This window comes from Xenia sp. Carnegie-2017, unplaced genomic scaffold (genome assembly GCF_021976095.1).
Source record: "Xenia sp. Carnegie-2017 unplaced genomic scaffold, XeniaSp_v1 HiC_scaffold_24, whole genome shotgun sequence".
In the NCBI taxonomy this organism is placed as follows: domain Eukaryota; kingdom Metazoa; phylum Cnidaria; class Anthozoa; order Malacalcyonacea; family Xeniidae; genus Xenia; species Xenia sp. Carnegie-2017.
Window position 1 is genome coordinate 4,522,881 of NW_025813487.1, and position 17,980 is coordinate 4,540,860.

A 17,980-nucleotide genomic window follows, 5' to 3' on the forward strand; every position below is an offset into this window, starting at 1 on the left:
TACTTACAAGGTTCTCTTGTTCAGCCTGACGTTTGGATCTATGAAAGAAAAACGATGCAATTAAACGAATTATGTTGAGAAAGCAACTTATATCATAAATTCATAGACGGCAAATTATAGTAATGTGGAAGTTCAGACTCAGAATTATATAGATATCATTCATATTGTAGTAATTGTACTGTTGTTCGAGCCTCAAATTAAAATTAATACTGAAGCAGATGTACTCTGAAATACCTTCCATTATGTTCCTTTTTAGAAGCCATCCAAAATTCATTTAAATTAATCTTGAAGTGACTTCTATTAAAAATATTTAAAATAAGGTTTCTGGTTGTTGTCCGGACGACGTTATTTCCCATCCTTCAGAATGCCATCATATAAAATGGCGCTGCCCACGACCATTGCAGACTGGGCGAAGCAACTACCCTCTTCAGGTTTTGACTTCAAGCAAAGCCAAAATTGTAAATTGACATTTTTCATTTCTATGTAGTGAACGTCTTATTTATAATATTATATAATAACCAGAAGAATTTGAGCAATTTCATTGGTCGAGATCTATGATCTATAAGAGGACAGACGCACGGAATTGAGGTCACAGAAAATTCCTTTGTTTTTAAATGACAAACGAACGGAGAATTTATTTGAATATTTACCTTGATATATCCTGAATAGGCAAATAAAGAAATTAAGAATGCCTAGTTGAAGTATTGGACGCATTTGAGCAAAAAGAAAGAAAAGACCCGGTTTTCAAACATTGATTTGCCCGGCGGCTCGTGGCCCTCAGTTTTTATCACAATGACGTCATACCGTGTATCTATAACTGTATAGACAACTAAATGTTATCTATATGTTAAATAAAAATAACCAAATTATCTAACCATACATTTTTATTAAAAAGTAAATCATCAACATGAAATTTGTTCAGAACTACAATACATAATAATAAGTTTGACAGAGCATCTTACAGTAGTAGTCTAATCTAGAGGATGTCCTGTTGAAAAGACAATTCATTTATGAAGATTACAAGTAGAATCTTAGAAAGGAATAAACAAATATTCATGATCAATTAGTATAGAAGCGTTCTTTTAAATACAAGTCATTTGTGTTATAAAAGCAATTATATATCGTTTCAGATTATTGCAAAACATAGATAATATTTTACATTCTTTAATAGCAGGAGGTAAGACATTCAAGAAATAGTACCGATAAATTTAAAAGATCTTTTGTAAATTGGTCCAAATTTATTTTTGGTAAATATAGAAAATTTTTTAAAGATTGCCTGGTAGAATAAGTATACTTCTTCTGTAGAAAATTATAGTAGGTGGAAACAAGCAATCATCCCACACCATCAACATCTATGTGCAGTTTTCTCAAAAGGTATTTGAATTTACTATTAAAGTTTGAGTTGATGTTTTTATTCAGGAACAATAAGTTTTAAAAATTGAATTATGCAATCTGAGTTGTCAACCATAGCTAAAGTTCCTGTGTTGGAATGAATAGTTATATTAAACGCTACATGTCCGTCAAATGCAGCACTTTTCACCACTCTTTAAATCTACAGCCACCAATGACCTAATAAAGACATTTAACCACTCCAATGCAATAAGATTTGTGTACGATTAGGTCGATTCCAAATAATATTTACTGACATCATGCATAATCGCATTCACATCACCATTCTCGTGAAAATTAATTACATAAATGTTCATACATTTAAAGCCATCGGAAAATGTTATGGCTGCTTGTTTACTATCACTTATATAGCAGTCGAACATTAGATCATTTACAGTTATCTGTTGTGGAAGAAATTTTTCAATGACAGCTATTATGGGTATTTCTGCAGTATGCCAAGGTTTCAAGTAAAGTTCATTGTTGTTATTTCCCCATTTCCATAATGTGTATTCTGTTTTGTTTACAGTTAAAATAACAGAATTATCAGGTGATACAGCTGCTGCTTTAAATTTTGAACTATGGACAGGAAGTGTTTTGTTGTGTTGTATCTTACCCTTGGAAATTCTAACAACTTGAACAAACTTTTCTTCGTCAATACAAACTAAGACATCACCAAATGTCAAGATTCTCCAAGGTCTAAATCCAATGTTAACATGCTTTGCTTGAGTAGAATCTACAAAATTTTTAGACGAAGTTGATATCTTCGTAAGATGATCTGAACCATCCCATATCCACAGTAAACCATCGGACCACCAACATCCTAATGCATTCTTCAGTTGCATTGGTACAGTTTGAATAATAGTGCAACGTTCAATGCTCCAAATATGAATGTTGACGTGGTCACCAACAGCGAAAGCAGCAAAAAAAGATCCATCCGGCGAAAAACAACAACATTTAATTTCAAAATTCTCAAAGATAAATGAAGGTCTCCAAAGATGATAAGTTTTGAAAATTTTAAGCTTGGAAAAATATGGCAGAACGTAAAATTCCTTAAACGAGATTGGATGGACTTTGTTAAGAGTCCTACGAAAACATGGACACCTAGCATTTGGTAAACAAAACTCGATTTCTCCTTGATCGTCGTATTTTGTCAACTGAGTATTTTCAGAAAGCTTTCCACTCTGGCTTGTATGATAAAAAATACAATCACGATAATGGTGTGTTGTCACTAAAGGTAGTGAATCAAAATAATACTTTGAAAAAATATCGATTGCCTTTGGGAATTGAAAAACATACGAAGTCTTCACAAATTTTGTAACAAGGAACTCTGAATATTTATCGGTGCATTGTAGTTTTTTGCAATCAACAACGCAGCGTCGATCAATTCTTTGCAAAGTTAATGAATTCCATGCAGTGAACACATCTTTAGAAGAAATTCCATCATATCTTGCTGTAATAAACAAACCAGAATCTAAGAAAGAGCAACGATTAACGACATCATCTGACTGTAAACATAATAACAAACGTCCATTGTTAACGTCCCACAACTTTACTTCAGCAGATCCATCACTAGTTACCAGTCTATTTCCGGTAGGTGAAAAGGAGCAACAACAGATGTTTCCACGTACAAAATGAGATTTCATTGGTGAATAGTCATATTTGTCATACAGTGACATATATTTGTTTACATCATCTACATCATCCCATTTATCCAACCTTGAATCATCAAGTGCAGTGCCTAGAGTGCATTGTTGTTTAAATTCTGGATGTTCAAAAATAGATATTTGACCATTTTCATATCCTACAGCAAGAAGTTCTTCATTGGACGACAAACAAAAAGATGTAACGTTAGTACGCAAGGGGACAGTCAAATGATGATGGTTTGTTAAATATGTTGAGTCTAAATCCTCAAACCAAACAAACCTTCCTTGTTTCAATAAATCCCTTGCCAATAATCTTTTTTCCTTACTTCCATGAATTCCGTTGGCAATAGCTGGTAAATGAATTAAGATACCATCAAACCAATATATCTTATAATTCCGTGTCGTATACAAATAAATTAGTACTTCCTCAAGTACATCTTTTCTCAAAAAAGTACGTCGTTCCTTAATGATTTCAAACAATTCAGAGCTAATGGTTTTCATGTAAATGTTTTCCACACCCATTAACCTCGCACAAACCACTTTTACATCTACTGCCCAGCTAAAGTGAACATTTTCGCCACATTCTATCATATGGTAGACTCCATTCTTCAAACCATATTTAATCATAGCAGTGTTCATCTGATCTTCAAAAATGTTCATCAACTTAATTTGTTCAAACACTTTCTCACAAGCATGCCATAAGAACTTATGACCATTTTTTGGATCAACTGTAAACTCATGCTGTTCGTAACCATCTGATTTTAACCAATCAATTAGAGATTTGTGATATACGGTTAAACAATCATCGTAAACTGGCAAAATTTGAGATAACGGTTCAATGATTTTACTGCGGACTTCAAACTTGATGTCACCAGAAAACCTAAATAGCTAAACATTAAAGCTAATGGTAAAAACTCCCGACAGGCAGCCAACAATTCAAGAAATTGCATAAAAGAAGTTTCCGAGATAACAGACTTTCTGGGACTTTCCTTCGTTAACAATTCTTTTACTCTTTTGAATTGCTTTGTGTAAACACCGCTTAACCCACTAGGGACCAATTGTTGAATATTTTTGTAAGTAAGCTCAATATTTTTTTCTTTCAAGTTCAGTTGTGCGTAATACGCATAAAGAAATGATCCTCACATTTTTCAACTAATGACCATGGAACGTGGCCATGTTCCTGCACTTGATTTTTCAACTCGTGTCTCAAATACTTGGACAGTCTTTTTCGTTGTTTTCATCACGAGGATGAGTTGTAATTTCCAGAGGTTTCATGTTTTAACTCCTTTGAACAGGAAGTTCTGGACGACTGGTGATGAAGATTTTAATCCATTTAGGCAGTCGGTCAAACTCTTCTGCAATCAATTCCAACAATTCGCTTTTGTTATCAACTTGGCTTTCATCTAAGGCATCAATAACCAAAAGCATTGGTTCATGATCTTCCAATGAATGCAATGGATTATTTAATAAAACTAAGAATTTATCGGTGATTGATTCTTTGGAATTGTTTCTCTGTAATTCTTCATTCAGTTTACTTTTAAAATTTGATATCGTTTCACACATGCTACTAGCCAATGATTCAATCAATTTTCGAGGATTTCTATAATCTGATCTATTATATCTGCAGAAATGACAAGCAGCAAGTTTCTTCCTTTCAGAATATCGTCGACACACCTCAGCAGCAAACACACTTTTACCAACGCCAGGACCGGCAATCAAAATCATGACATTAGAAGGATCTTCACTTGTATCGTTAAACCAAGTGTCGAGTTTTTCAAATAACCATTTTCTAGTGCCTTCAAGGTATTTCTTGTTAAGATCTTTTATAAGACCGTTGAAATTACACTTTCCAAGCTTTTCGACAACTGAACATGTTTTGACTTGCAAGATGTCTTTACTCTTGCTACATCAGCTATTGTTGCCATCACTTGTGTAATTTCAGCTACATCAGCTTTTCTTGAGACAATTTCTTTAATTTCTCCACGTCATTTTTTATATCTTCCACATCTTCTTTTGTTTTCGAAGCAACAGTACACCAGTTTTTTAACAATTCAATATAATTTGCTTCATCAGGACTGAGAGAAGCTTCCTTCAATTAGTCTATTTCAGTTTGTTGAATACCCAGACCGACCAATGCTTTTGAAATTTCCTGCCACAAGTACTCAAACTCACTGTCATTTAAACTAGTTGTAGTTATGTGACCATACACTTTATTTCGATAAAACTTTATTCTTGCAATGTTTGCTGAGGTTGAAGAATCTGAAGAGGAAGGAAGATTATTCCATCCACCATGTGGCGCTGTTAGACCACATATGTTACGCAATATGACAGTCAATAATGAAATATCAAAGTTTTCAATGTCAGGTGAGCCAGTTGACGGTAAAGAAGGTTCCATTGCTCTGCTGATGACTTTGAATTTTAGTGGTGTCAATTTACTCTTTGTAGAAGGATCATTAAGTTTATCTTTTAAGTTTGATGATTGAAGGTTTATAATGATTTGCAATGTTGTTTTTAAGGCTTGGGTTCCTTTATTTATCAAAAGTTTACTTAAACGAGATCCGTTTGCATCAAACTTCAGTTTTTTAGGTGGTGAAGCCATTTTTCAAGCTAGAAAGGAAGAATGAGTTTGTGCTAAAAGCATCAATTTGCAATGTACAAAATGAGCACAATGAGATCCATTTTCCTCAATCTTTAATTTTTTAGGTGGCGAAACCATTTTTTATTCTATAAATAATGAATGAGTTTGTGAAAAAAGGTATAATTTAAAATGTACAAAATGCTCACAAAAGTCAAAAGGATAAATTAAAAATAGTACAACAAGTCATTTATAAAGACTTGTGTGCTTCATTTTCTCTCGATAAAAATTTTGTTCATTGCCTAAAGTGACATGACCCAGTAACTGATCTTACATCAAGGCATGAAAATAGTAGACTTAATACAATGAAAAACACTTAAATGATATTTTCGCCTAATCGGCGCGAGAGGCAGCATATACCTTTGCAATAGTAACTCCTAGTTAATAAATAATATATCTTATTTCTAACAATCGTGTTGTGAAGAGATACGTCGTTCTTTAACAGGATATATCAAACTGGTTTGCTGTGTTGTATGAATATTTGCTTTTTAACATTTTGATAGGACCATATTGCTGATGAATCTGTTCCAATTAAAATTTTTGCTAGACTGCAGTTTAGCGGACATCCGAGGCGTTTGTGACCGCAGGCTCGTTTTTGCTTGGGATTATAGGGTAGGGTTTGGGCATTGAGTTCTATAATAACTGGAGCGGCTAACTCAAGCGCGGCCTTAGATATCTGATGATGCCAAAAAAATGGCGGATTTCGTCCGTTGCCGCTGAGATTTACCGAAATTGACCGCTTTTCCGAAAATTTCCAATTTCCCACTCCTCCTGAGGAAAAGAGTGAGGAAAATGTATGTGTGTGTATTTGGGATTCGGCAAGCATTTTTGATGAAAATCAAGGTAAAACCTTAAATTCATAACAGCAAGTCAACTGTGGTTGTCAGTTATCTGTTTCCACGAGGATGCGTTTATAACTATCGACGAAATACCTATATGTCGGCTACACATGTATGAATGCAGATGTGCGTCGTTTTCTTACCAGCGTCAAACTTGTTTGAACATTTAAACTCTTTAGTCTATACAAAAAAGTATATCATAGTTCATCTCCACGGTTCACGAGAGAGAAGTTAGCTTGTTTGTTATCATTGCTATTTTGCTTCTTTTCATGCAATGGGCAATGGCTTTTTTCGCCACAATTGTAAGATTTTTACTTGTTTCTTTAAAAAAGTACATATTAAATCTCTGGATATTTACGGATTTTTTGTAATTGAGTTTCATATTAAATTTCAAAAAGACTTAAGTCTGCATAGGTTTGGTAAATGAAAACAAACAATATTGTATAGAAATTACTTTAAGTAACCTTTTTGTGATGTTCTGAAGTGCAATTGCATCAAATACTTGTAAAGTTGTAGCACATTTTGATTTTGCTGTATTGATATATGAATTGGGCAAAATGCAAATAATCATAAAAACACTTATGCTTCCAATGGTGTTTATAATTCATTTGTAGTTTTAATACTTCTACCTTTCTTTTTCACTTTGTTTTGTTTTTCCTATATTTGCAATATAAGTGCACTATAATTTGAATGATTAACACAGTTTTCACATCAATAATAAATTTCATAAGCAGTTGGTAGTGCATTTTGTTCTCTGAGTATCCACATCTGGTGTTTTCTTCATACAAGAATGATGAAGTGCAAGTAGATATGTCATAGCAAGGCAATAAAACCAAATGAATTACATACCTATAGTGTACTTTTATTCTAGAAGCTTAACAGCTTTTTAGAAATTTGAAAGATATTGGATTATATTACCTCTATATCATCAATCTCATGATAAGAAATAAGAAGCAAAAAATTTGTAGAAAAGCTTTGAAAAATGAAAAATTTTTCTTTAGAAAAGCAGCAATAATGCATATGATAAATCTCCATTCTGTACTCTAATAGGTAAATAAGCTCAAATTTTTCTTAAAGAAATATAAAAAATATATAAGAAATATACAGTACAGTAACTTCAAGTTTCATCACTGAATCTTTAATGCTTCAGTGTAGTGCATTAGATATTAGTAACATTCAAACAACACTCAACTAAAATATTTTGATAAAGATATGACATGATTTAAACATTAGGTTACATAAAACCCAATGGCTTATACAGTTTGAAGCTTCACATCTGCATTGAGTCATCATCAATCTCAGTACAAATGTTTACATAGACACAAACTTTATGGCCTTCCATTTTACATGTTTGTGAATTGACCTTTCATTAAGCATCAAAACACACACAACCTTGCCATCTTTATTTGGTTCATGAACTTAAACTTCAAAGCATTCAAGGCATCTTTAGTGAATCCATTGTCTCCATCAATAGAATTTGACCACGATCAAATTAAATAACTCTGGATAGGGCAGACAATAAATCGATTATCTTTACAGCATTATCATTTTTTAAGACTCTGCCTGGTCAATAACATCTTCCAGTCATCTTTACTCCTTCATCTTCCCTGCATGTTGTCAGCAAATAGAACATAACAAGCTCTGCTCCAAATCATGGGTACCGTTGGGGCTGATTATTTCTTTTTGATACTTACTCACAGAGCAAAATGTGTGCAGGGTCTTTTTTGCTTTAGGGAAACTATTTTGCAAATAACTGGGTAAATTTACGATTTCATGCATTAACAAATGACACAAAAGTATGCAGAATTTATAAACAAAAACAGGAAAACATCAGTATATTTGGCGTTCAAGTCAGTCTTACAAAATACGATCTGTAATATGTATTTTATGGCTTTTCAAGTGCATGTATAATTGCTATTCAATCGTTGACGGACTAACGAAACAAACAACTATCTCACCTGTGAGAAGCGATATGTTCCTTTTTGTGGAAACTACGAAATCCAACAATTGAACGATTGAAGTGTTGGCATTATAAAAGAAATGCCAAAAAAGATATCGTCACAAAATATGGAACTAAAGATATCCGTATTCTGTGATATCATGTTTGTTTTTGAAAAATTCTTTATAATTTACTATAGACACCAGGGGGAGGTCGAGAATATTATTTTTCTGCAAAGCGATCATTTCAGCGGAAATACGTCCTTTGGCCGCCATTTTTTTGGCATCCTCGCCCCAGTAAAGTTAGCCCCTCCAGTTATTATAGAACTCAATGGGTTTGGGTCAGCGTGCAAGGTATCCGCTAAACTGCAGTAGTCCCCATAGGTCCATAGCTTGACTCTAATCATATATTTAAATTCTTCATCATTGTTTGACAATCTGTTAAATCCAAATCGTCATCATTACTAATTGAAATGAAAATAAAGAAAACTATCTCCTATCTGCTTTACATTTTCCTCACCAAAACACAGAACACAGGGTGAGAGATAAACAACGCGACATATGAATAAAATACAGAAAAAAATACAAGTACGGACTGCACAGAGTATCAAGTTCCTTGTATTTTTTGCCCAAATGAGATATATTTGACGTCTGTAATCACCAGTAAAGCGTATAAATGAATGATATTTTCAGCTGCAAGGATTTGACTATAGTCACTAAAACAAAGTGCAGATTATACGCTCTAAAGCAGGGGTCTCCAAACTACGGCCCGCGGGCCAGATGCGGCCCGTTAGGCCTCTCAATCTGGCCCGCAGAGACACTTGAGAAAAAATAATAATATCATTAAGCAAAATAAACTTTGTGCATAAAAGAAAAAGAAAAGTAGATGAGGCATAAGTAATTAAAGAACAACATAAGTATTGACTTTACTTAAAACAATTCTATTCGTCATCGTTTGCATATGGGACTATCACCGATGACACAGCCGATGATATCACGACGAACAAATACTGCCTGCCTCACTGCCTCCCTCAGACACTTTTTCAGTATGGCATAGTGGTTAGCTGCGCATGCACAGCGGCTACCGACACAAACTAACTAGTGATAAATTATATTATTGTTACAATACAGTATAACTTGACGTCTACAACTGCTCTCCCCCCCCAAAAATGTTGTTGCTCCCCCAAATTTTACATTCTAGCGACATGCCTGCTCATATTGATAACACGTAAAGCGTGATTCCGTTTGAAGATGCTACGACAATTTCTAAAAACTTAACAATTGATGAATGTCTTATGCAGGATTAGATAGCAAAGAAAACTACAAATAATACACAAATCCTTCATTACTTTTTCTATAAACTTTAATTTTGCAATATTCATGTGTCCAGATGGAGAGGCGCTGGCCCCTATTATATTACTAGCGCAAGGCAAAATGCCCCCTTGCCTATCACCTCACGGCGGGCCTGACCTGACAGTCAGTGAAATTTGTCGACTTTGTGTTGTTACACGATTTAATTAAAGTAACTGAAACAGTTAGACACGTATGAAAACAAAACAAGTATCTTGATTTCAGTTTCTCAGTGTACATGCTAAATAAAAGTTCGTCTAAAACGAAATTACGTGCAAAATGAATGATGATGAAATATGTACGTTATCTGGCGTTCATTTTGATCACTGGAACCTAATCTTTACTTTACATTTGTACATTGTACTGTTTACTTAAGTTTAATTATATTTGAAAGGAAATGTCACATTATGACGTGGCTTCTGTGAATGTCAAGCACATCGCTGACTCAGAATTATTTATTATCAAACTTTTTCTTCGTGTAAGAGCCGCAATTTTTATAGTGGATAATTTGAAACAAAAAATGAAACCTACTTTCCAGTCGTGGTATTAAATATAGCTTTAAAAGTCACTTATAGAATCATTCAAACGATTTTCATTTGGAATGGAAATAAACATTCATTTGTTTACAGTCATACTTCATACTACGCAATGCTTTGGTATCAAATTTGTTAAGTTAGAAATATAAATACAAAATCTCGGTTAACTTACGTAAAATTACCTTTGTTTTAAAAATAAGACTTCATATACGACGATCGTGTGGACGAAATTATGCTTGCTTTAGTTCTTTACATGTTACGTACCTAACAAAAGATGAGAAATTTAATATAAAAAACGCGACTACATACATATCAGTTAAAAAATGGTGATCATAATTAATTCATACATTATTGAAACATCAACTTTTTATCCATATGAATTTTGTTACATAAACACATTTAAATAACAAACGAAGATAAAGAGTGAGTGAGGATCTCCTTCAACAAACAGTATTATTCTATAACTAAGTATACATCCCTGACAAAAAACAATTATTATAGAAATGAAAATACATAAATAAGAACCTCATGCAGAGTACATAATAAAATTGTGATATGTCGAATTCCAAAGAAATGCTGTTAAACGTTATAAAGTTTCACAAGTTTTAACTCAGGAATAGAGAATCACCTATTTAAGACAAGATTCAAATGTCAATGATTATAACACAGATTTCGAAACTGTGAATGGTTTTTTCCTTTCATTAATCAAAAATTCCATGCATGTATATTATTGCATAAGTCAATTCTTATTATAAAAAACCTTTGTTATTAAATAAAACATTGTAAATTATGAATACATATCAAACATCAACTACACGCAATTATAATTACTTATGATCATTAAAAACACTGTAGATACAACAGTAAAGGATGCAATGAAATTCAGCATTAAAACTGTTAAACTAAAATGATTAAAAGTAAAACTGTGAAAAATCTCTGTGTTGCATGAATGAAAATTTCACAAAAAATAAATCCGGTCGCGTTCTTCCTCTGTGTAAATACATTCTTCCTGTGTTTAACATTTGCTTATTTTTCAAATTGTCTTACTTTTAAACGAAATGCTTTGTTGTATACAACTATCAACATTTTGCTAGACACACAGAGATTAGTCAAAAGTGGCGTCAGCAAAGAAGGGAGGCGATGCATGATTGGACATAACATGTGCCCCTTATTCTGACTCCTCCATATTTTTGAACAGGTTTTACTGTCCTTTACCATGCAGCTTATTGTCAATAGTTAGAAAGTTGGTGTATCAACTTAATTATGATTTTTCTTTAATGTTTAGTCGTACATTATCGAGATGCTTCAGTAGCAAATTTTTTTTGTAAAATTAGTAATATAGTTTGAGAATCTCGCTTTACTTTCGACAAATTACCTTCGTTTTAGAAGTAAGACTTCATATATGACGACCGTGTTGACAAAATTATGCTATCTTTAGTTCTTTACATGTCACATACCTTACAAACATGAGAGATTTAATATAAAGAACGCGATCAGTTTAAAAATGGTGATCATAATTCATACCTTATTGTAACATCAATCTTTTATCAATGTAAGTTTTGTTACATAAACACTTTTAAATAGCAAACGAAGATAAAGAGTGAGTCAGGATCTCCTTCAACAAACAGTATTATAAAACATTAATGACATCTATGTAGAGCATTCTAGTTATATAACTAAGTATACATCACTGACTAAAAACAATTGTTATAGAAATAAAAATACATAAATGAGAACGTCATGCAGAGTACAAAATAACATTGGATCCGGTAAAAAACCCTACAATAAAAGAGATCAAAATTTAGAAAAATTTAGTAAAATTTTTGTTGTTTTAACTTGTTTCATATTTTTGTTGTTTTCAATGATCCCGATGATCTACTTTAACATGCAGCGTAGTCAGATCGTAGCTTCGTCGTTTGTATCTTAAATTTGCAAAACGACAAAAAAAGCGTCGATAAAAAAGCGGCGACAAAAAAGTCGGCTGACTACCATTTTTATTGACACCGCATATATTTTGTGTTCGAACAAACGAAACAAAAACTTTAGTAGAGAACAAAAAATGAAAGAGAGCAGAATGTTAACAAAAATTTTAATGAATAGACGACAAATGAAAACTAATAGCAGCTCATACATAAATCATATGAAAAATTCATTCAGTACGTTCGACCTGATCGTTCACCTACCAATAACAATGAAAAATAAAATGACCAAAGTGACGTCGTGACTTGCATACGAATTATTTTTGATGTATACTAGATTATATTCGATCAAAATTTCTTTGTTACTTCATTAAGACCTTCATTAATAGCTGGCTTTCACTCGTGTCTTTTGTGCGAAAATTTGACAATTGTGAAAATTTAGTTTTACGGAAATTTTTAACGGTTGAATTTAGAAATGCGTTATACTGATTAATAGTATGCATAACGAAAGTCGCAAGTGAGAATCTTTCAATAAGGACGCTTGTTTCTTCGTGCTTCTGTCCAACTTGATCGTTCTTTCATTGTCTAGTTATTACCCCTACAGACATAGCTACTCTATAAAAAAACACATTATAAATGTCAGCATAATGAATGAACAAAATCAGAAATTATATATTTTGAAAAGAACAAAACTTTAATTCCTGATTTTCAAGCATTGTCTTGCTCCGTCGAATCCAGGCGCCTCAGTAGGTCTCTTTCACTTTTTTCAAAGCGCAGTTTTTACGTGTATATCTTAACGTGTATATCGTAACGTGTATATCGTAACATTTTTATCGTAACGTGTATATCGTAACATGTATATCGTAACATGTATATCGTAACGTGTATATCGTAACGTGTATATCGTAACATGTATATCGTAACATGTATATCGTAACGTGTATATCGTAACATGTATATCGTAACATGTATACCGTAATGTGTATATCGTAACATGTATATCGTAACATGTATATCGTAACGTGTATATCAACATATCGTAACATGTATATCGTAACGTGTATATCGTAACGTGTATATCGTAACATGTATATCGTAACATGTATATCGTAACGTGTATATCGTAACGTATATCGTAACGTGTATATCGTAACATGTATATCGTAACATGTATATCGTAACATGTATATCGTAACGTATATCGTAACATGTATATCGTAACGTGTATATCGTAACGTATATCGTAACATGTATATCGTAACGTATATCGTAACGTATATCGTAACATGTATACCGTAATGTGTATATCGTAACGTGTATATCGTAACGTGTATATCGTAACGTGTATATCGTAACATTTTTATCGTAACGTATATATCGTAACGTGTATATCGTAACGTGTATATCGTAACATGTATATCGTAACATGTATATCGTAACGTGTATATCGTAACATGTATATCGTAACGTGTATATCGTAACGTATATCGTAACGTGTATATCGTAACATGTATATCGTAACGTGTATATCGTAACGTGTATATCGTAACGTATCGTAACGTATATCGTAACATGTATATCGTAACGTGTATATCGTAACATGTATATCGTAACGTATATCGTAATATGTATATCGTAACGTGTATATCGTAACGTGTATATCGTAACGTATATCGTAACATGTATATCGTAACATGTATATCGTAATGTATATCGTAACGTGTATATCGTAACATGTATATCGTAACGTGTATATCGTAACGTGTATATCGTAACGTGTATATCGTAACGTGTATATCGTAACATGTATATCGTAATGTGTATATCGTAACGTATATCGTAACATGTATATCGTAACATGTATATCGTAACGTGTATATCGTAACGTATATCGTAACATGTATATCGTAACGTGTATATCGTAACATGTATATCGTAACGTGTATATCGTAACGTGTATATCGTAACATGTATATCGTAACGTGTATATCGTAACATGTATATCGTAACATGTATATCGTAACGTGTATATCGTAACATGTATATCGTAACGTGTATATCGTAACATGTATATCGTAACGTGTATATCGTAACGTGTATATCGTAACATGTGTATATCGTAACGTGTATATCGTAACGTGTATATCGTAACGTGTATATCGTAACGTGTATATCGTAACGTGTATATCGTAACGTGTATATCGTAACGTGTATATCGTAACATGTATATCGTAACGTGTATATCGTAACGTGTATATCATGTAACGTATGTATATCGTAACATGTATATCGTAACATGTATATCGTAACGTGTATATCGTAACGTGTATATCGTAACGTGTATATCGTAACGTGTATATCGTAACATGTATATCGTAACGTGTATATCGTAACATGTATATCGTAACGTGTATATCGTAACATGTATATCGTAACGTGTATATCGTAACGTGTATATCGTAACGTGTATATCGTAACGTGTATATCGTAACGTGTATATCGTAACGTGTATATCGTAACGTGTATATCGTAACGTGTATATCGTAACATGTATATCGTAACGTGTATATCGTAACATGTATATCGTAACATGTATATCGTAACGTGTATATCGTAACATGTATATCGTAACATATCGTAACATGTATATCGTAACGTGTATATCGTAACGTGTATATCGTAACATGTATATCGTAACATGTATATCGTAACGTGTATATCGTAACATGTATATCGTAACGTGTATATCGTAACGTGTATATCGTAACGTGTATATCGTAACGTGTATATCGTAACATGTATATCGTAACATATATCGTAACGTGTATATCGTAACGTGTATATCGTAACGTATATCGTAACGTGTATATCGTAACATGTATATCGTAACATGTATATCATGTATGTATATCGTAACATGTATATCGTAACGTGTATATCGTAACGTGTATATCGTAACATGTATATCGTAACGTGTATATCGTAACGTGGATATCGTAACATGTATATCGTAACGTGTATATCGTAACGTGTATATCGTAACATGTATATCGTAACGTGTATATCGTAACGTGTATATCGTAACGTGTATATCGTAACGTGTATATCGTAACGTGTATATCGTAACGTGTATATCGTAACATGTATATCGTAACGTGTATATCGTAACGTATATCGTAACGTGTATATCGTAACGTGTATATCGTAACGTGTATATCGTAACATGTATATCGTAACGTGTATATCGTAACATGTATATCGTAACGTGGATATCGTAACATGTATATCGTAACGTGTATATCGTAACATGTATATCGTAACATGTATATCGTAACGTGTATATCGTAACATGTATATCGTAACATGTATATCGTAACGTGTATATCGTAACATGTATATCGTAACATGTATATCGTAACATGTATATCGTAACGTATATCGTAACATGTATATCGTAACGTGGATATATCGTAACATGTATATCGTAACATGTATATCGTAACGTGTATATCGTAACGTGTATATCGTAACGATGTATATCGTAACATGTATATCGTAACGTGTATATCGTAACATGTATATATCGTAACGTGTATATCGTAACATGTATATCGTAACGTGTATATCGTAACATGTATATCGTAACATGTATATCGTAACGTATATCGTAACGTGTATATCGTAACGTATATCGTAACGTGTATATCGTAACGTGTATATCGTAACATGTATATCGTAACGATGTATATCGTAACGTGTATATCGTAACATGTATATCGTAACGTGTATATCGTAACGTGTATATCGTAACATGTATATCGTAACATGTATATCGTAACGTGTATATCGTAACGTGTATATCGTAACATGTATATCGTAACGTGTATATCGTAACGTGTATATCGTAACGTGTATATCGTAACGTGTATCTCGTAACGTGTATATTGTAACGTGTATATCGTAATATTTTTATCTTAAAAATTCAATGAATCCTACTTGCAGCATTGCAATTTGGTTTATAAACGTTAAATAAAATTAGTAAAAGTAGCGAGTGAAAGCCAGATATTTTCTCACAGCAGTTGACATCTTTTATTGACATTTTTAGCTAATATGGGTGTTCGTCATGATTATGTTTCAAATTATAAAAATAGACCATCGGGATCCTTTTGAATATCTCATGCAGTTACTCATAGCTATAAGTTAATTTTAATACTTATCTACTCAACTTAAAACCACAAGACATGGATCATGTTTTTCCACTCGCTTGTTTTCCATCTTCGTAGATTATAGTCCAATCATTTCAATATTAATGTTCACGTACAAATGCCGTTATGCAAATGTCCATTCAATATGTTTGTACCATTCCATACACAAATTAATCGACGTAACCAATAAAAGGGCTACTGGTATTATGAATCGCCATTTCGATAGATTACTGTTTACAATGCACTCTAATGGTAATTTCAAGCGAAGGAAAAGGCTCACTTCAAAACCCCAGTTATATCATCACTCAAAAGAATGCTTAGTGCAGATTTGATCTTCTATGAATGTCAGCTGACCACTTCCAGGTGAGTTCATATAACAATGGGGCCCATCATCATCATATAAACAAACAACTGACATCCACAAAGAATCCAAACTGCATATGAACATTTTTGGCCATGAATCACCATGACACATGAGTAATGACAAACTAGTAAGAGTAATTGAAGTGAATGACACAGGTGGTAAAGGGATTTCTCCATCATGTGGATCTACAATATAAGCTAGAAAATATGAAACACATGTACGACATTTCATGATAAAGAAATCTACATATGACGTTAATTGGCGTTTTAAATTCACAATCAGATATATTGAGAATGAGCAAATTGTTATATGTTTTCTGTTGGTCTATCCAAATGGTAGAACATTCACCAAACATTGCACGAATAGCTTTAGTCGATTAAGTTTGAAAGATGTAACAAGTTTCAAACGATCAAAGGCTTAACATCGTTATTAAAGCATTTTACATTGAAAGCTTTCATATTACGAGGCCTGCCATTAAGACTAGTTGATTATTCCATGCAACTCATGCTTCAGTAATCTGTCAGGAAAAGACAGAATTCACCTTTCTTTCCTCAACGTTAAAGTGACTAAGTTTGAGTTGTTAACATTTCTTAATATCAAGTCATGACTAAAATTTTTCTTGTGAATTGGCCCCTTAGGAGCTTTTCACCTTTCACAAAGACAATGAGTAATCCTTCTATGCATTTGAACAAAAAATTCATCTACTTTTTGCGTTTTAATGTCGTTATAAAAGCAAATATGCATGGTGTTGTAGGGTAAGATACATGAGACGATAATGAATTTATAAACTAGACTTTAATTTTGTCCAAATATTCATTGAATCTTGTAATTATATGTTGCTAAGTTAATGTTAGGAGAGAATTTAAAGGAGCGTTCTGTTTTCCCCGAGTTTCTACTACTAAAAATATAGTAGACAGTCGTAGAAAACGAGCAAAAAACAGTTGCTCTCGCTCATTGCAAGTCTAAACAACCAATCTATGAAAACTGCAGTTCTATGCATTCCACCACATATAGCATTGGAGACAGATAGCAAATTTAGTGTATTTGTATTCATTGCATATATTCAGTTATAACTAATGTGACATTGGAAAGAAACAAACAAAAATCAGTAGCATCAATGAATTGAGATTTTCACAAGATAGTCACTTACATTTGGAGTTTC

General features: G+C 32.9%; 1 long non-coding RNA gene across 3 annotated transcripts; it reads right to left on the reverse strand.

Moving 5' to 3' along the window:
* Positions 1-10,429: 10,429 nt before the first annotated feature.
* On the reverse strand, positions 10,430-11,892 carry LOC124450731. Of its 3 annotated transcripts, XR_006950186.1 has the most exons (3): positions 11,855-11,890; positions 11,706-11,787; positions 10,430-10,594 (listed from the first exon to the last, which is right to left on the reverse strand). It is a non-coding gene; the product is annotated as an uncharacterized LOC124450731 (long non-coding RNA). The 3 variants fall into 3 exon arrangements; XR_006950187.1 differs by lacking the exon at positions 11,706-11,787 and having other exon boundaries at positions 11,855-11,892; XR_006950188.1 differs by lacking the exons at positions 11,706-11,787; positions 11,855-11,890 and adding an exon at positions 10,678-10,698.
* Between the last annotated feature and the right edge of the window lie 6,088 nt (positions 11,893-17,980).